This window comes from Myxine glutinosa, chromosome 3 (assembly GCF_964187855.1).
Source record: "Myxine glutinosa chromosome 3, kmMyxGlut1.1, whole genome shotgun sequence".
Classification (NCBI taxonomy): Eukaryota; Metazoa; Chordata; class Myxini; order Myxiniformes; family Myxinidae; genus Myxine; species Myxine glutinosa.
In genome coordinates, this window is record NC_136263.1 from 170420246 (window position 1) to 170441503 (window position 21258).

The following is a 21258-nucleotide window of genomic DNA, read 5'->3' on the forward strand; positions in this document are numbered from 1 at the left end:
TGGCGGCGGCCATCTTGGATTTTGACGTGGGTTGCACCCATACACCAAATTTGACTGCGGTTCTTCGCTTATGCACGCACGCCCGCACGCACACATGGACGGACGGATGGACACATGGATGGAGGGGAAAGCCATAGTCCCCCTTTCGCTCCGCGGTGCGACGGGGGACAAAAATCTACAAACATGCCCCAATATTCCATCTGAATAGGTGGATGAGCGAATGGCAGTGGAGATCGTGCATTTAAGGACTCTCAGAAGACATTTGATAAGGTTGCCACAAAGGAGGTTATTATTTGTTTGCTTAAGGTGAGGGCTTGTGGAGTATCTGGTCATGTAGCTAACTCGATTGGGAACTGGCTTCGTCATTGTAAGCAAAGAGTGGCTGTCATTGGGACGATGACTTGCTGGGAGAATGTAGTGGGTGGCGTACTTCCGGGACGGTACACTGGACCAATATTATTCACAATTTGCATCAATGATTTGGGCAGTGTGGTGATGACACTGAGGTTAGAGTTGAGATAGATAGCATGGAGGAGTGTGGGGGTGACATGAGATTCAGGGATGTCTCGACACTTTCATAGCTTGGGCAGAGGATTGGCTGAATCAACTTACCATATAAAGACATGTAAGGTGCAGGGGATGGGTAAGAATAATGAAAATAGAGATTACATGATGCAAGAGAAAATGTTGGAGTGGATCACACAGGAGAAGGATCTGGGGGTGGTAATAGATATGGTGGAAGGGAGGGGGTAATGAGCAATTATTTTGTGCAGTTGTGCGTATGGCTGTCTCCCGTTTCCAGAGCTCCTTTTTCAAAAGTTTCGCATGCTGGCAAAGTTCAACGTTCACCCAGAAGAAATACATTATACCAATTGAGATACATCTTAAACGTATAAATACAACATGGAATCTCAGTTTGTTTATTATCTCTGCCACCAAAGGTGGATGGATGTTGTGTTTTCACCCCTGTCTGTCTGTCCGTTTGTTTGTCTGTCTGTGCACAAGATATCTCAAAAGGTTGTGAACGGATTTGGATGAAATTTGGCAAAGAGGTGGTGTATGTGACAAGGACGAAATGATTAGATTTTGGTGAAGATCCGGATTCGGATCCGACTAGTAGAATTCTAAAGTGATTTTTCACCATTGGGAGATGGGGACAAAAACGATAGAATAGCAGAAACCACCTTTAGAGGCCATTTTTCCCCGCAAAGCAGGGGTTGGCCTTTTTCGGGAACCATGGTTGTTGTTGTTTTTTGGTCCCCTTTTTGAAGCAATGTTTTACGGCCGGATGCCCTTCCTGCCGCCAACCCTTTTTGTCGCCTTTTACGACAAACAGGGAATTACCAGTGAACTGGTTCTCAATTTGCCGACCTCAGAAGGATGAAAGGATGAGTCAACCCCCCTGGCGTTAATTCAGCGATCGACCGGGATTCGAACCCAGGATTCTAGGATCCTAAGCCGGCACCCCTAAGCCGGCACGCTAGCCGCTAGCCCAACACCAGGGTTAAAAAAAAGAAAGAAAAAAAAAAAAAAAAAAGAAGATAAATAGCAGGATATATCAAAAAGTTATGGACTGCATTTTTGGATTCTGCATGTCCAAATGAAGTTACCAAGCATTGTTCCAAACTTTTATTTCACAATGCCTCCACATGCTTCTAATTTCTGAAAATTTGACAGGTCTATTTTTGTTTATTACAATCCCCAACAAAACAATTTTTTGGAAATGATGATGATGTTGATGAGAGTGTACTTCTATGTATACAATTCCTCCTCACTATGGATATCTAAAGCATCTATCAATGTATATAATCAATGTATTGAAGTGTACTTGGGAAAGAATGGATACACAACATTTGTAATACCTAATTAATATAGAGATACCTGTCCACATGTGGACCTCATGTAACAAATGGGGTTAATTTACCTTTTAGGGCCACATGTTACATATGGTTCTCCTATCTCCTTCACCACAACTTCCTCTTTATCCTCATCATCATTTCATTATAGTACCCTGAGGTTACATACACTGTCAGGGAATGTGGAGCAGGACACGCCATGGAGGGAGGTGCAGATAAGTGAGGGGTGCCTCACCAGAAAAGATTTCACTTGAATAGCCTCAGGGAGTTCAGTGTATTTGAGTGATGATCAGAGAGATCAGTAACTTGAATGAATTCCACCCATCTCAGCCTCAACGACCTGATGACGATACACCCAGAGAGTCTGTGGGACTGCATGTAGCGGAGCAGGCCACAGTTCGGCATTACATGGAAACGAGTATGAGTTCGCATCACCTCTCAACCAAATATGGTTTTTAATTATTCCCCTGTGGTTTCACCTTTCCCATTTCTCACTGTTATCCCTTACCTGCATTCGGATATGTGGCCACAGTGGAGGTACAGTAGTTATTTGTTCACCCAATTGGTACGAGTTCTGTATCTTGTTTGGTTATATGGTGCTGTCTGCTGCCCATATTCATGAGACGATGTTCTTCAGGCAACATTCAAGGCTGATGTGCATCACCATGAGCTGATAGTATGAGATTAAAAAGGGGTGTCTTTCATTTATTGGGCCTCGAACACCAAACGTATACAAGTCATATCTTCAATGATCTGATTATCTTTTGCATTAAAACATTATGTTGGGTGTGGTGTTTGTAACCTTGTTCAGAAATCTTATACAGAATGTAATTTTACCCTGTTGTCTTGTTTTATCATCATTTCCTTCATTGTTATGTTACATATTTATGTGAATGTATGTGAATTACCATTCAGGTTGCTTATCCGTGTGTATTATATTAAGGGTTGTTGTGATTGGAGGGTCAGGAGCCCTTCTGAACGGAAGTGGCCGGAAACGGAAGTGACCGAAAACGGAAGAAAAAAAGACACGAGGAAAAGGACGAGTTTTTCTTCTTCCTCGCCCCGCTCCGACAAAAGGTGGAATCGACCTTGTGCTGCGTGGAAAACAGCGGCGTTCCGAAACCTGTCCGGCGAGAGGAATTCCCGGGACGTGTACCTGCCCGGTGGAGACGTCAAGTTGACGTGGGGCCGTGCATCGACCCCGCGTCTGGAATCGTTCGCGGCACCGTCCAAACAGACGCGTGCGGGTCGCACGTTGGGGCCTAACGCGCCTTGCAAGCGGCGTGGGGTTTGGCTTGCTCTACCGTACCCGCTCCGCGTGGCCACGAGGGGCTGCAGCCATGGTGCCTGGTACGATACCTGCCCGGTGGAGAAACGTCCACCCGGGGTTCGTTCAACCGCCCGAGTGCGGAGACGCCGACCAGTAGCAGTATCTTGGTCAGGAGGGGCCCAGAGACATTGTGAGGAGCAGAGACCGAAAGGGGGTGTGAGTACTCACCGGGACACACATGTATAAGATGGCCATCTTAATCATAGGGAATTGATTGTGAATTGGGAATTGGTGATGATTATGTATTGTTGATTGCTCGGGGAAAATCTCCGTGGTTGTGTTCTTGAAATATTGTTGATGGTTGTGTCATTGAAATTGTTTGGTATCATTACCATTGAAATATATCCTTGAACGTCAGTTGTCTCTTGGGTGAAATTCATATGGCTTGCGTGGCTAAAGCGCATATATAATACAGCTTTCTGGCGAAGTTCCTCTCATGGTCCGGGGGTCACTGAGACCAGGTATTCACCGAGGGGACCACGTAACAGAATTGGGGGCTCGTCCAAATTACGATTTGCGGTTTCGCAATTGGGTCTACGTCCGGGATTTAAAATTGTATAAAATAATAAAATAATAATTTTTTATTTATTAAAATTTATTAATTAATTATTAATTGGTAAATTTTTTGTTTTGAGAAATTGGGGTAAAGTCTTGGGTGAAGGTTAACAGGTGTTAACGATAGGCACCATGGCGTTTGTGGCACAGAACTTTGGGGTAACACCGAGTGAGGCACAGTTCCGAGCGTTGCTAAAGTCGGACCTCTTGAAATTGGCCAAACATTTTAACTTGGAGGTCCGAACTAATTTGAGGAAGGCAGAGTTGCAGGCCACGGTGATACAATCTATGGTGGGATTAGGAACATGGGACGAGTTAGCCTGGGAGTGGCTACCCGAAGAACCAGAAGACGTTGAGCTCCGGAAACTGGAGTTGCAGTTACGGAGCCAGGAACGGATTAAAGAAGAAGAAAGGAAAGCAGAAAAGGAAAGAGCAGAAGAAGAAAGGAAAGCAGAAGAGAGGAGGGAAGAGAAACAAGCGGAGGAAAGGAGAGTGGAACGAGAACTCCAGGAAAGGTTAAAAGAAGAAGAAAGGAAAGCAGAAGCAGAGGAAAGGAGAGTGGAACGAGAACTCCAGGAAAGGTTAAGAGAAGAAGAAAGGAAAGCAGAAGCGAGGAGAGAAGAGAAACAAGCAGAGGAAAGGAGAGTGGAACGAGAACTCCAGGAAAAGTTAGAAGACAAAAAAGCAGAGGAAAGGAGAGTGGAACGAGAACTCCAGGAAAGGTTGGAAGAGAAAACAGCACAAGAAAGAACCGAGGAAAGGAGAGTGGAAAGAGAACTCCAGGAAAGAAGAGAAAAGGAACAAGCAGAGGAAAGGAGAGCTGCAAGGGACCTCGAAGCAGAGGAGAGAAAAGCGGAAAGGGAATTAAAGGAACGTGACATGGAGCTTCAGCAAGAAATCAAATTCAAGGAGCTGGAGTTAATGAGAGAACGGGGAGAGGCACCACCCTTGCTGACGGGGTCGACACCTAACCAGAAAACCTGGGATGTGGGCAGACATGTGAGGCTGGTTCCACCGTTCAGTGAGAAAGAAGTCGCGAAATTTTTTCCACACTTTGAGAAAGTGGCTCGACAATTAAACTGGCCGGAGGATGCATGGACCATACTCGTGCAAAGTGTGCTGGTGGGGAAAGCTCAGGAAATTTATTCGGCGCTACCAATGGACCAATGTGCAGATTATGAGGTACTGAAGAAGCACATCCTCAAAGCCTATGAGTTGGTTCCGGAAGCTTACAGGCAAAAATTCAGGAATGCCAGGAAGAGGGAGAGTGAGACCCATGTGGAGTTTGCCAGAGTGAAAGAAAACATGTTTGATCGGTGGTGTGAGTCAAAAGGAGTCGGGAAAGACTTCGAAACATTGCAGGACTTGATCCTGGTGGAGGAATTCCAGCAGTGTGTCCACGAGGACATCAAAGTGTACCTGCAGGAAAAGAAGGTACCAAAGTTGTGGGACGCAGCCACCATGGCAGATGATTATGCCTTAACCCACCGAATAGGGGTCCACGAACCTAACTCCTCGCCTAGATCTCCGCAGGGGAGGTGGGGAACAGCAGGTGCGGAGAACGACCATACATGGCGGCGGCCTCGAGATGATTATGGGGACAACTATGATACCCCACCGGTTCGAAATCAGAGGGATGCGGGCCCAAGACAAACTTATAGTTCGGGGGGCCCGAGGCAGACCCCGAGTTTTTCCTCCGGGCCTACTTGCGCGTTTTGCAAGAAACCTGGACACTTGATGTCCAGTTGTTACCTCATGAAAAGGGACAACCCAGAGCAGAGTCCGACTATTCCAACTCCGAATGCGATGGCTAGCGTAAGAAATCGCCATCAAAAGGGTTACAACCATTTATTTCAGAGGGGTTTGTGTCACTGGATGGAGCCTCGACTAACCGGAGACCGGTTAGGATATTGAGGGACACAGGGGCCCATCAATCTTTAATGCTTGAAGGCATTTTGCCATGGTCCGAGGAGACGGCAACGGGGGATAGTGTGCGTTTACAGGGGATCGGGGGCGGTGTTAGTGCTCCCCTTCAGGTCATCCAGTTGGAGTCCGATTTGGTGTCAGGACCGGTCACCGTCGGTTTACAAGCCACGCTTCCTGTAGAGGGTGTATCTGTGGTTATCGGGAATGATTTGGCCGGGGGTCAAGTTTATGGTAACCAGAGGGTTGGTAAAGAGCCCAGCAGGGAAAATAACGCCACACCAGCTCGGGATGGCGACAAAAGTGCCAAGTTATTTGTAGGGGGACTGAACTTCAAAACAGAGGAAGAAGTTCTGACCTCTGTCTTCAACAGATATGGGCCGCTGGGGGAAGTGCGGTTGGTAAGAGACTGGGAAACGCAACAGTCAAGAGGGTTCGGCTTTGTCACGTTTGCCAGCACAAAAGACGCCAGAGAGGCAGAGAAGAATTGGAATGGCAAGGATTTGGAGGGTCGGACCATAACAGTAGGGAAGGCATTTCGTAGGCGTCGAGAGGTCTACAGGAGAGGACAACTGGGCGGTAGTTTTGGTGGTGGCCGCAATCAATATTATTATGGAGGCTCCCTGAGTTATGGCCGCTCCCGAAGGAAGGATTGGCAAAATGGTGGCCGAGAAGGAGACCGCTATTCATGGGACTACAGGGACCAGTGGTCCCACCCTAATTATTAGGGAAGTTCTGAGAAGTTGAAGCACTGAAGGCGGCGGAGCCGCCGAGCCAAGATTCCTACACGAATTAACCGTGAACACCGTTCCTAAAGGCGTCCATGTAGTGAACTTTCATGCACGGACTAACCGTGAACTCCACGTTCCTCAAGGCGCCCATGTAGAGAACTTTCCTGCACGGACTAACCGTGAACTCCGCGTTCCTAAAGGCATCCATGTAGTGAATACTCGGCTTGGCCTCCCGGAAAAAGTGCTATCGAGTTGCTTAACTTTGGATCTTTGATCAACCCCTTAACCTTCATTCCCAAGAAACTGACGGTCAAAGTCAGAGGGTCATGAGATGGAGTTTGGTTTGGCAGGGACAATGTCGTTGTTGGTACTTAGTCCAGAGGGAGTAATCTGGAGGGGTTGTGGTGAAATTTTGGTTGCTTTATTTTTAAGTGATAACTGTGCCCGGGGGGAACTGATAATGTGGGGGGGGGTTGAGTTATCTGGTTTGTTTCTCCAAATTGGCCGGCAAAGAAAGTTTTCGCTGGGTTCAAACTTTCTTTCTTGAAGGGGGGGAGTGTTACATATTTATGTGAATGTATGTGAATTACCATTCAGGTTGCTTATCCGTGTGTATTATATTAAGGGTTGTTGTGATTGGAGGGTCAGGAGCCCTTCTGAACGGAAGTGGCCGGAAACGGAAGTGACCGAAAACGGAAGAAAAAAAGACACAAGGAAAAGGACGAGTTTTTCTTCTTCCTCGCCCCGCTCCGACAAAAGGTGGAATCGACCTTGCGCTGCGTGGAAAACAGCGGCGTTCCGAAACCTGTCCGGCGAGAGGAATTCCCGGGACGTGTACCTGCCCGGTGGAGACGTCAAGTTGACGTGGGGCCGTGCATCGACCCCGCGTCTGGAATCGTTTGCGGCACCGTCCAAACAGACGCGTGCGGGTCGCACGTTGGGGCCTAACGCGCCTTGCAAGCGGCGTGGGGTTTGGCTTGCTCTACCGTACCCGCTCCGCGTGGCCACGAGGGGCTGCAGCCACGGTGCCTGGTACGATACCTGCCCGGTGGAGAAACGTCCACCCGGGGTTCGTTCAACCGCCCGAGTGCGGAGACGCCGACCAGTAGCAGTATCTTGGTCAGGAGGGGCCCAGAGACATTGTGAGGAGCAGAGACCGAAAGGGGGTGTGAGTACTCACCGGGACACACATGTATAAGATGGCCATCTTAATCATAGGGAATTGATTGTGAATTGGGAATTGGTGATGATTATGTATTGTTGATTGCTCGGGGAAAATCTCCGTGGTTGTGTCCTTGAAATATTGTTGATGGTTGTGTCATTGAAATTGTTTGGTATCATTACCATTGAAATATATCCTTGAACGTCAGTTGTCTCTTGGGTGAAATTCATATGGCTTGCGTGGCGAAAGCGCATATATAATACAGCTTTCTGGCGAAGTTCCTCTCACGGTCCGGGGGTCACTGAGACCAGGTATTCACCGAGGGGACCACGTAACAGTTATCATATTCTTTAGATATCTCTAAACACGAGACTTCTTGTTCTTTTATTTTGAAAAAAATACAATTTGTTTCAGACAAACTTTTATCAATCATGGTTTATTGATTAAGAAAGCAAATACATTTAAGCAGAAAACAAAATCCTTGGGTAATTTCAGAGCAGAAACTAATTTATTTTGAAAGATAAATGTTTGAACATTTTCTTGAAGAAATTAACTCTTCATCTTTGTTTTGGTTTTGGAATCCGTCTCAACCTGAAAAACAACACAAGTTCACTCTCAGGTCAGTGGGAAGATAAAAAACATGGGTTATTAATTCACTCAATTAAAGTAGGACCGAATCAATCAATCGATACATTTATTAAATTGTACTTTTAATTTCAAACAAAATCGATGTGTTTGTTGAAGAAACAGGAATTTGTGATGATGGAAGAAGAAACAAGACCTTAAACTTATTACAAAATGACAAAGTTTTTCTCCATGTTCAGAATCTACATTCGAATCAAATGTGGTTCACACTCGGACTTCACACATGAAATGGAAGGATCAGTGATGTGGATTTGACATTATTATTTTACATCTTTGGTATAAACCTTCAACGAACCTTTCAGGTAGATAGGATTCATGCAGATGCGTCCACAAAAACTTGAGCAACATTTCTCTCTGCCTTTGCATTCAAAATCATGGGAACACAGATTATGGTGACAGAAACCAATTTTAGTGGCAACAGGACACTTTCCCGGTTTTTCTGAAAAGATAAGCAGTCATAGTGGTCAAATATATCATAACAATAATAATAAACATAGGGGCAATACCCCTGGCGCTCACCTGGAAGAATAAAAAGTATACTGAAATTTTTTCCAATTTTTTTTTCCAATTTTTCTAATGCCTTGGACAAACATTGGTACATCATGTGTACATTATGGTTGTGGTCAAGTTTTATCGAACTTGCGGGTGTAGTTTCTGAGAAGAAAGCAAAATCCTATTTTGTGGGGTCAAACCTCGATCCACTTTGACCCCCGGTAGACCCCCTTAGCCCCGATTTTTTTTAATGCCGTGAACAAACTTTAGTCACAACACAACAAATATCATTTGTGCCAAGTTTGGTCACAATCCAATCATCGGTTTCGGAGGATTCGTTTCAAGTGTTTACGGACGGACGACGCGCCATCACATGAGCTCCCCTGAAATTCGGTCCAGGTGAGATAAAAGTCCGTTGTTGAACCGATCATGGGATGACTATGCCATAAACTGTTGGTTTAAAAGGGGATTAACAACCTCTAATACCAACGATCTATAACTAAAAAAATAATATCGGGGCAATGCCCCGGACTCACTTGGTAGAACCAGAGAACCAATGGTACAAGATGGCCCACAAAATATGTAATGGCTAATACCTCCCCTTAACTACTATCCAGGTGAGCTAAAAACACAATATTATGACAGCTCACCTGGTAACCAGCAGTCATTGCCACATAGACCAGGACAGCAGTTCATGTCAGGGGCACAGTCTGAGTCCTCCTTACAACGATCAATTATTTTGATGCATTTCTGGTTCATCTTCCGGGGGCAAATCTTTTTAGCTGTTGGAAAAACGGAAACAAAACACATTATACAGAAAATAATCAAACAAGGAATCAATTCATAAAATAATATACAAAAAACTGACTTGAAGTATTCATGAAACGGTGTAAATGTCCACTGACTTTACATCGAAAGTTGTCGAAGTTGTGAGATTTTTACCATCTCCATGTGGGAGTTCCACAACTGAGATGCCGATGATGAGAGCGACTACGAGGGAGAGCTTCATGATCTTCAGGTGAAGGAGACGGAGGTCGTGCACACCTTGAATCGAGTCTGGTGTGTACATCGTGCTTTGGTCGGTGTATTCGTATTTATACCTGAGAGAGGTAAGGGGGGAGGAGGTGTATAATGAGGGTGGAATGGAGGTCTCATTGTGCAATTCCATGACATTATCATTATAATTGCTCTCCACCCACCTCAACGTCCATCCATAACTCCAAGCACAAAAATGCCTGAAATGCTTCACCTGTGTCCGAGATTTACAACAGGGAGTAAAAGGTGAAATCGAGTCGATCGGATCCAGGATAATGGACCGCACAGTAAATGAGAAATATAATGTTATAAGGTTACAAATTTACTTTAAACCAACAACAAAACCAATATAGTACAGAAATGCAGTTGCAAGCTCGACGTTTGAACAGGATCAACTTTAAATTTGATTTATTTTCGCTAAATGAAGTTTGCTTCAAATTCAGAGAAAGTGAAAGTGCACTGTGACGTCATTACGTCCCCCTAATTATGTAAAACCCATGAAAGCTAAAAACTTGAAAACATTCAAATTTATTTTCCAGTAATCTTTTTATAATAATTTTCTGACAGTAATCACAAAGCCGTCAATGCACCACCATGCACCTTGAGACCCTTTTATCAATCCCTTTACCCCTTCGACTCTTTAGCCCTCTTACACCCCTTAAGACCCCGCTGACCTTTGAAACCCCTTAGACCTTCACTACAATTGGAACAGAACCCTTTGGACCATTTAGTCTATAATAGATCCCTATGTAGTCTGAGGCCTGCATGTAGCAAACAAAATGGCGGGAATTTGATATGATTTTTTAAAAGGTAAGAATTGTGGGTGGAGTTAGGCCAGTGAAGCTCCGCCCTGGATGGACAGACCTTCAGAGTGACAGACAGATAAAGCGAATGGCGGAGAATATAAATATGATGTCCATGTAATTCACAACAAAGCACACTGTAAGCTGATTGCAAATGACTTGGTCTTGCATGTCATTTACAGGTTTTTTAAAGATCTGCTCTGAGGAAACTCACCTGTAAGCAATCTATCCTAGGTTTGAATCCTGACCCAGCTATAAACTGTTATCGCCCAGTTATCCCATTTAAACTGGTATCATGAAGAGAAGGCGAGTTATCACTGGCGCCCTGAACAAATTCCAAAATTAACGCCAGAATTACTTTGACGAGAGTCAGTCCTGGCCAGCCGGTTCGTGAAAGACTTGGGAGAAAAAACCTCCCGTAGCCAACTTCCCCCTGGTCAAAAGAAAAGAATACTAATTTCTTCCCTCGTTACTGAATCTTGGTGTTGATGTAGGATTTTGTTGCTATCACGGCCGATGTCGATGTCAAACATTGATCAGCGATCGATGTGCGGTGTTGTCTGTCTTGTGGACGTGGCATCCCTGCGTCCAGTTTCTTGGTTCAGCCTTACAAATGCCCCAGGGGCCATCTTTGACCTCAGATAATGAAACAGGTTAATGGACTCTCTTTCACAAGGAAGATTAGGATAAATATCAGATTACATTCCACCTCCATCAATTATGCAAATGAAGAAAACTACTTTCCTATATCTCGTTGATTGAATCTAAAATAAAAGTGTAATTTTTGAAAATAGTTCATTTGGATTGTTGCGTGGACGATGTTCGTTACATTGATTTTTTTTTTTTTGGTTTGCTCAGAGTTTTATTTTGTTTATCCTCTTCGTGCTGTTGGGTGCATAAGACCACCGAGTCTGGTTCTTGGGTAGAGGATATAATACTGGAGTGTCGCCACTACTCGACTGAGAGTTCAGGGATTTGGAATCTGTTCATGGTGCCGGTGATAACTCGCCTACGCTTCAAGAAGGACACCGTGGGATCTTTAACGTCCACCAACTAATGCTGGTACATGGGATACCATGGGATACCGAGATCAACGTCTATCCGAGGGACAACACACATTGATGCATCATCTTGCCTGTGAAACACCAGGTTGATGGTTTATAGCTGGGTCAGGATTCAAACCCAGGTTAGACAGCCCAGAAGTGCCACTTGGCCATCCGGCCAGCTTAATGAAGAGGAGTATTCGAGAGGCCAATATGCTAAAAGAGGGGTAATTAAGGAGTTTGACTACTTCACCTGTGAGAAATTTTTATTGCTGACTGTTAATTGCTAACTGTTAATTGCTGACTGTTAAAAATAATATTGCTAACTGTTAATTGCTAAATGTTAATCGCTAACTGTTAAAAATAATATTGCTAACTGTTATAATTGCTAACTGTTAATTGCTAACTGTTAAAAATATTATTACTTACTGTTAATTGCTAACTGTTAATTTAATTGCAAACTGTTAATTTAATTGCCAACTGTTAATTGCTAACTGTTAATTGCTAACTGTTAAAAATAATATTGCGAACTGTTAATTTAATTGCTTGCTGTTAATTGCTATCTGTTAATTGCCAACTGTTAATTGCTAACTATTAATTGCTAACTGTTAATTGCTAACTGTTAAAAATAATGTTGCAAACTGTTAATTTAATTGCTAACTGTTAATTGCGAACTGTTAATTGCTAACTGTTAATTGCTAACTGTTAATTGCGAACTATTAATTGCTAAATGTTAATTGCTAACTGTTAATTGCTAACTGTTAATTGCCAACAGTTAATTGCTAACTGTTAATTGCTTATTATTAATTGCTAACTGTTAATTGCTAACTATTAATTGCTGACTGTTAATTGCTCACGATTAATTGCTAACTGTTAATTGCTAACTGTTAATTGCCAACTGTTAATTGCCAACTATTAATTGCCAACTGTTAATTGCTAACTATTAATTGCTGACTGTTAATTGCTTGCTGTTAATTGCTGACTGTTAATTGCTTACTATTAATTGCTAAATGTTAATTGCTAACGATTAATTGCCAACTGTTAATTGCTGACTGTTAATGGCTTGCTGTTAATTGCTGACTGTTAATTGCTTACTATTAATTGCTAAATGTTAATTGCTAACTGTTAATTGCTAACTGTTAATTGCCAACAGTTAATTGCTAACTGTTAATTGCTTACTATTAATTGCTAACTGTTAATTGCTAACTATTAATTGCTGACTGTTAATTGCTCACAATTAATTGCTAACTGTTAATTGCTAACTGTTAATTGCTATCTGTTAATTGCTAACTATTAATTGCTATCTGTTAATTGCTAACTGTTAATTGCCAACAGTTAATTGCTAACTGTTAATTGCTTACTATTAATTACTAACTGTTAATTGCTAACTATTAATTGCTGACTGTTAATTGCTCACTATTAATTGCGAACTGTTAATTGCTAACTGTTAATTGCCAACTGTTAATTGCCAACTATTAATTGCCAACTGTTAATTGCTAACTATTAATTGCTGACTGTTAATTGCTTACCGTTAATTGCTGACTGTTAATTTCTCACTATTAATTGCTAACTGTTAATTGCTAACTGTTAATTGCCAACTGTTAATTGCTAACTATTAATTGCCAACTGTTAATTGCTAACTATTAATTGCTGACTGTTAATTGCTTACTGTTAATTGCTGACTGTTAATTGCTTACTATTAATTTAACTGTGAATTGCTAACTGTTAATTGCCAACTGTTAATTGCTAACTGTTAATGGCCAACTGTTAATTGCCAACTATTAATTGCTAACTGTTAAATGCTAACTGTTAAAAATAATGTTGCTAACTGTTAATTGCTAACTGTTAAAAATAATGTTGCTAACTGTTAATTGCTAACTGTTAAAAATAATGTTGCTAACTGTTAATTGCTAACTGTTAAAAATAATATTGCTAACTGTTAAATGCTAACTGTTAAAAATGATGTTGCTAACTGTTAATTGCTAACTGTTAAAAATAATGTTGCTAACTGTTAATTGCTAACTGTTAAAAATAATATTGCTAACTGTTAAATGCTAACTGTTAAAAATAATGTTGCTAACTGTTAATTGCTAACTGTGAAAAATAATGTTGCTAACTGTTAAATGCTAACTGTTAAAAATAATGTTGCTAACTGTTAATTGCTAACTGTTAAAAATAATATTGCTAACTGTTAATTTAATTGCTAACAATTAAAGTTGGGTAGATATGTGGGGGACATTGCAATGCAGGGTGCATGTAGTCAGGGCTGATGAGTGGGAAAATGGGGGAGGGAGTCAGGGGGTCGCTACCACGGGGGTCGGGCCTGTTGAAGCCTGAGGGGTCCAAGCTTCTCTCCTAATTTTTTTAACAGTACAGCGAAACCCCTTATCGGCTCGTCCTCATTTCCTCATCGTTACATGTATGAAGACGCATGGCCGATGACAGATCACGTACTATGCTTTCTTTGAAGTCCCATGTTCCTGTGGGGTTGTCGGGAAAATTTGGCTCAAGTCTTTCACGAACTGGCTGGTCAGGCATGACATTCGAACAAGGTTAGGGCAAGAATTTGTAATTTGCCCTCTTCCTCCCCAAACACTTCCTCGCTCTCCCCACCTTCCTTGCTCCCCCTTCTTCACTCCCCCTTCGTCGCTCCAACTTCCTAGATCCCACTTCCTAGCTCCCCCCTTCTTTGCCCCTCACCTAAATTCCCCACCCCTACTCGCTTCCCCCTCTGCATTCCCTCTCCTTTTCCCAACTCATTCTCCTCCCACCCACTCGTTCTCCCCCCCTCTCTTCGTATTCCCATCAATGAAGCAACGGGTGATACTTGCGAGTGACCAATAAAACGAGACCAAAACGAACACAGGTAGCGTGGAGCATCATTTCTCCAACAAATTTGTCGCCTTTTACACCAAAGAGCTCTCACAGATAATTTCTCAAATGTTTCCTCATCAGTCATGGTTACATACAAACATGCAATAAAGCAGATATTGTTGTCTTTCTGGCACTTAGACCTTCTACTACCGCAATCGCTTTTATCGCGATTTGAAAATATCAGAAGGTCTTCTGGTGGTAGCGTTGTTACCTTTGGCAAAACGTGGCCATTCTCATTTACGATCCAATTTTTCACTGGAGATGCTGTTAGATACTGCGCTGTATTATTTGACCAAATATAGATGTGATAGCTTGAAAACATCCATTGTTGAAGGCAGTTTGTCTCTTGTCTTGTTTTTTATTATTTACAAACAAGTCATAACGAATCGTGGGATGCCTCGTCTTTCCCAGAGTATATAATCGACATGAGATAAAGAACTGGGGGGCAAGGAATATTTTCCGCCTGGTCTCAACATGAGCGCCACCCCCAGAACACAGGTTGCCTGAGGTTGAGTAAAGAATCTCTCATCTCTCTGGCTTATTTATATTTCGAGTTGAAGGGGTTATATCAAAACACGTTTTTATATTTTCTCATTTAATTGATTACACGCACACATATAAACACAGAACTCATGCCCCCCCCCCGCCCCCTTATGCCGTTCACTTACTTGGAACATCGCATGCCCCTCCTTACACCACTTACTCACACAAAACAACTCAACTCACGGCCCTCCTTGCACCATTCACTCGCACAGAACATCTCACATTCTTCCTTACACCATACACTCACACGGAACATCTCACCATTCACCCACCACTCACTCGCATGATACACTCCACTGTCTTCCTTGCTCCCTCCCCCATACCACTCTATTTGAGTAATAACAGATTAACAAGTTTGCACCATGTCAAGACAGCTATTTTCGTCTGTCAGACATTAAAAAAAAACATTTTATGCACTCAATTTTTTGGGGCCTGCCAAGATCTGGGGCCAAGACCAAATGCCCCATTTTGTCCCAGTTATAATCCGCCATTGGTTGCAGAGTCTACCTGAGTTGTATCTTTACCAAGACCTTTAAATTCCATCAGTTCCAGGGTGCTCTGAGGCTGTATCCATCCACCTTTTCTTCACCATTCTGTTGAAGGCTCATGTTGAGTTGTATCCGCTGAATGTGTGAATGGAAGGCAACAACAGGGACGTGTCTTTTCCTCGTTCTGCCGTAATAGTTTGCATTGGCACTATCACAAAGCTCTTCTTATGACTGATGCCAGTCTGCAAGAAACAGCTCCTTGACTGCAGTCAAGAAGAGCAGTATCGTGGACACAAACATACGACATCTGAATCAAAACTCCACAAAATAACCATCTACCCTCAACGTGTGATGTGGACAAACATGTAGAACGATGTTGTTCTGGTTGTTGTTGTTGTTGTTGTTGTTTTATAACCCAGTTTCCTTTGCACATGTGATGTGGAGAAACATCTGAGAATCATCTTCTTCGTGATTAGTTGTTGGTGCAGATGGTACCCACATTATGATGCTGCCCACGGGTTATTCTGACTTCTCTTTTAATTATTTATTTATTTATACCATGAAACCCACCTGACAGATAAAGTGCACAGCCCGAAATAATTGTCTCCTCACACTTCACAATCCAGTCTTCCGAAAGAAAGTTTGAAGGCCGCTTCCGGTTTCTCGATCGAGGTGGCGACTTTTGTTCTCTCTGGGCATCCAAAGTTGTTATTTTCCCATTCGTGTGTTTGTCAAATTTACACTCGTTATTTTATCGTCTATGCGTTATTGTTTGTTTCTAGTTCCTGGTTTTCAATATCCTGTAACTCGTAATAAATTAATCGTTTTCTGTTTGTTCTGCATGTGCGGCCTTGTAGCGTGAGGCTTCCCCCGTCTTAGTTTGTTCACTCAAGTTCCTTCCTTCGCTGTTTTTGCTTGGTTCTTAGATTTTTCCCTTCTCCCCCGAACCTCCCCGAACATCTACTCTTTGTCTAATGTTTTAAATCCCCCTGCCCCTCCACCCCCAAACAAACAAAAAAAGCCAACAACATTTATTTCCCTTTCTCCGCGTGTGCTGTTGTCTCATTGTGTGCTTCTGTCCACGTGCGCTGTCTTGCCCTGCCCCCGTTATCCCCTTGCCTTCCACCTTTTGCCCTGTTCATGTGACTCATGGTTGTCCCTCGAGGCCCTCTCCCCGTTGGTATTTTTGTGAAAATCAGATTGTTCTTCACCGTTCTGTTTAAATATGTTTAAACTTTCCCCTGCAGTGTTTTATTCAGTGGTATATTGCAACACACTGTTTTTCTTCCTATTTAAAAGGCTCTTTTCAATTTCCTCTTAAACTCATTCCACTTCAAAAAAAAAATTCAATCTCTTATTATTCTTCCTCACGACATGCTCCAAATTCACATTCATTCACCCCTCCTCTATCGTTCTGAAATGGATCTCCGACTTGAAAATCACAATAAACCCAATTTGTTTTACATGTTCGTCTTTCGTTAATCATCTACTTTCTAAATTCCCCCCTTGCCCCTCTCCTCTAAATCTCTCCCCTTGCCCCTCCCCTCCTAAATCCCCCCTTTCCCCTACACTCCTAAACTTCCCCCTCACCCCTCCCCTTCAAAACTCCCCCAAAACCCCTCCCCTTCAAATCCCCCCCCCAACCCCTCCCCTTCAAATCTCCCCCCAACCCCTCCCCTTCAAATCTCCCCCCCAAACCCCTCCCCTTCAAATCTCCCCCCCTACCATCCCTCTCCAATTCTCTCCCCTCCCTCCTCCTCCTCAAAGCTGCCTCTTCCCCACTTCATCTCCCTTCTATCTCATACCTCCACCTCCCCCAAACTTCTACTTTCCTCTGCCCCCCCCTCAAACAACTCCTCACTGTGCCTCATCCCATCACCATCAAACCTTTCGTCGTCCTCATCCTTCGCTTTCTTGTAACTCTTCTGTAATCTCTGACACACTATCAACTGCTCTCCCAACTTCCCCCTCTCATCCTTCATCTGACCCGACACCACCCCTCCTCTGTCCTGCACCCGATGCTCCCCCTCTCTCCCTATTAACGGTATGGACCTCAAACATCCGGGGCCTTCGCTCAAACCTGATTGATCTCTCCATTCAGGTTGCTTCACACAATCCAGACTTTCTTTTTTTTTCTTTTTTTTTTTGTTGTATACTGAATCGAGGCTCGTGAAAGAGCTAACATTAACTTCACAAACAAATCGACCAGACAAACAAAATACACAAAAAGAGCGAGCGGAAGACAAGATGGGGAGAAAAGGGGAAGCACACCCACACAACATCCGAGAGCAGGGAGATGTGTGGAAGGGAGAGGGCCCGGGGGGAGGAGGCGTGGGAAGGGGGGGGGGAGGGAGAAGTATAAAGCACAAGGACACCAAGGACTTCCAGGACAAAAGTTGGTATTTCAAAAAGTGGAATTGGGGTGAAATTAGCGGGGGTAGAAAAGCTCAAGGTTTTGGATGGGGGAAGATAAGAGATGGTGGTGAACAGCTGTTTTAAAGACTTGGAGGGTGGAGTGGGATTGAAGAGAGTGAGGGAGTTTGTTCCAGAGGCGGGAGAAAAGAGGAATGAAGGAGTGAAGATGAGTAGAGAGTCTTGATTTTGGCAGTTCAACCAAAAGAGGGTTGCAGGCAGATCTTGTGCGACCTGTAGGAATATTTGCGGGACAGAGCCCAGAGAGAGCTGGGGGGGGGGGGCAAGGCCAGAGAGGAGTCGGTAGAAGACGGAAAGACCACCAACCTGCCTGCGGTGAGTGAGTGAGAGGCTCTTGGAGTTAGCTTCATCGCGGGAGATTCCAATGATTCTGAATGCTTTGGTTTCAACAGCGTGAAGGCGAGCTAGGTGTGAGGCAGGAGCACCAGCCCAGAGGGGAGAGCAGTATTCCAATGAGCTGCGGATGAAAGCTTTGTATGTGGTGAGGAGCTCATGTGTGCCAAGGAAGGACTTCGCACGACGGAGGATGCCCAGTCGGCGACTGGCTTTGGAGGCCAGATTTGAAATGTGGTTTTTCCAGGAAAGATCATGGCAGATCGTGAGACCCAAAAGCTTGAGTGACAGAACTTCTTGGAGAGGATTATTCAGAAAGTGGATGGGAGGGTTGTCCAGTCGGTCTTTTCGGAGAGACATCGTAAGAGTGTGAGAATTGTCAGGATTGAAAGACATGTTCCACTTGTTTGCCCAGTCTGTGATTTTGTCACGGTCTGCAGAGAGTGAGGAGGCTGCAGACTGCCGATCTGAGTGATGAAGAATGGAGCGACAGAGAGTAGAGTCGTCAGCAAAGAGATAGAGAGGATTTTCAAGAGAGTCAGAGAGATCATTGATGAAGACCAGAAAAAGCACAGGGCCCAGAACACTGCCTTGGGGAACTCCAGCCTGAACAGGAAGAGGAGATGAGAGAAACCCAATCAGGGCCACACGTTGACTACGACTAGAGAGGAAGTCCGCCAGCCATGCGTGGAGATTTCCATGGATACCAAAAGAGGAGAGTTTGGTGAGCAGAGCGGGGTGCCAGACCATATCGAAGGCAAGTGATATGTCAAGGGAGACTGCTCTAATTTCCTGTTTGGCATTGAGGACCTCCATCCATTGTTGAGAAAGCAGAAGCAGCATGTCCAGAGTGGAGTGTCCAGGTCTGAAACCAAATTGATGATCAGAGATCAAGCCATTGGAGAAGAGGAAAGATTTCATATCTGAAGCAATGATGGATTCCATGACTTTGCTGATAATTGGGGAGAAGGCTGATTGGTCTGTAGTTTCTGGGATCTGTTTTTGCACCTTTTTTGTGCAAAGCGGTGATGTTGGCAGATTTCCAAGCAGATGGAAGATGACCTTGAGCAAAAGAGAGGGTGAAGAGAACAGAGAGGGGAGTGAAAGAGCGGAAGAACATGATTTTAGGACCCGTGGGCTGATGCCGTCAGGTCCAGTTGCAGAATCAGAGTCGAGGGTTGACAGAAACTTTTCTACCTTGTCAGGAGGAAAGGACACAGAGTCCAGGAGCAGCTGGGTACGACTGGGTACGGTGGGTACAGACAGGGATGGGTTTGGGACACAAGATTTAGAGGCAAACACAGAGTTGAGGCATTCAGCTTTTTCACGTGCGGAGTCAGCCGTGTGGCCATTTAAGGTGAGGGGGGGGATGGAGGGGGAACAAACACCAGAAACAGATTTCACCAGACGCCACCAGGATTTGGAAGAGGGAGACAGATAAGAGAGTTCGGTCCTGAGGACGGAGAGATATTGTTTCCTGGCTCTCCTGAGGGTGGACACACGCTTGTTTCGGACTTTGTGAAAGGAAATGAGATTTCCTTCCGTTGGATTTGCCTTCCAGGAGGCAAAGGCCTTTTTTTTCGGGACAACTGCCTCACCACAAGATTCCGTGTACCTTGGACGGGAGGAAGGGTATGACAACTGAAGACAAGATAGGATAAATCTGTGCATGAGAGAGAGCAGTTTACTTTGGAAGAATTCCCAGGGTGAGTTTATGTCAGAGGCAGTAGAGATGGGAGACCAGTCCAGATGATTTATGGCTGCTTGAAGACCATGCCAGTTGGCCTGAGAGAAATGCCATACTCGTCGACGTTGAGGAGGCTCTCTGAGAATGGCCAGAGAGACGACTACTTTAACAAGCATATGGTCAGATGAACCGATGTGAGCAGAAGAAGAGCAGCAGACATTTGCAGGGAAGTTTGTCATAACCAAGTCTAGAAGAGCGCTCCGTTGACTGAGATGCGGGTCGGGAAATTGACAGATTGTGTCAGTCCCAGTGAGTCGCAGAAGTCCTTTGCTGAGGTGCCATGGCTGCTGAGAGAGGTACCTACACCCAGCCAGCTGGCATGATGACAGTTGAAATCACCACATATGAGGAAGAGTGAGTTGGGATGAGTCGATATAAGTTGGTCCATGTTATCAGACCGCGAGATGAACATGGAGTCATCACTGTTGGGTGGACGTTACAGAACACATATGAACAAAAGGTGGGGCAGAGGGGAAGCCATAGACAGAGGTGCTCCTGGGTGTGGGGTGGATAGAGGGCAGTGCAGGGAGAGCGAGGAAGATAGTTTTTGATAAAGATAGCAACCCCACCTCCAGGACGAGACTGAGGTCTATCATACCAGAGGAGGGAGTAACCAGGGAGAGATATTAAGGAATCAGAGACATCTTGAAGGAGGAAAGTTTCTGTTAAGCAGATTATGTCTGGTTTGTCAGAAGCAACCTCTATGGGAAGATCAATCAGCTTTGAGCGAAGGCCCCGGATGATTGAGGTCCATACCGTTAAGGAAGAGGAAGGGTGAGCATCGGATACAGGACAGGAGAGGGGTAGGGTAAGATGAGGAAGAGGAGGAGGTAGGGAGAGCTGTTGATTGTGTGTCAGAGATTTCAGAAGAGCGAGGAAAAAGGGAAGTATGAGGAGGACAAAAGGTTTGATGGTGATTGGATGAGGCACAGTCAGGTGTTGTTTGAGGGGGAGCAGAGCAAGGAAGAAGGTTGGAGGAGATGGATGTGAGAGTTTGAATGGAGAGGAAGCAGGGAGGACGCTTTGAGGAGGAGGAGTTAGAGGGGAGAATTGGAGAAAAAAGGAGGGTGGGAAGATTTGAAGGGGAGGAAGGAGTGTGTAGTTTTAAAATGTAGGGGTGACAGGGGAATTTAGGAGGGGAGGAGTGAGGATGGAGTTATGGAGGGGAGGGGTGAGGTGGGGAGTTTAGGAGGGGAGAGGCAAGGAGGGGGAAAGGGGGAGGTTATGAGAGGAGGGGCAAGGGGGGACATTTTAAAGGGATGGGT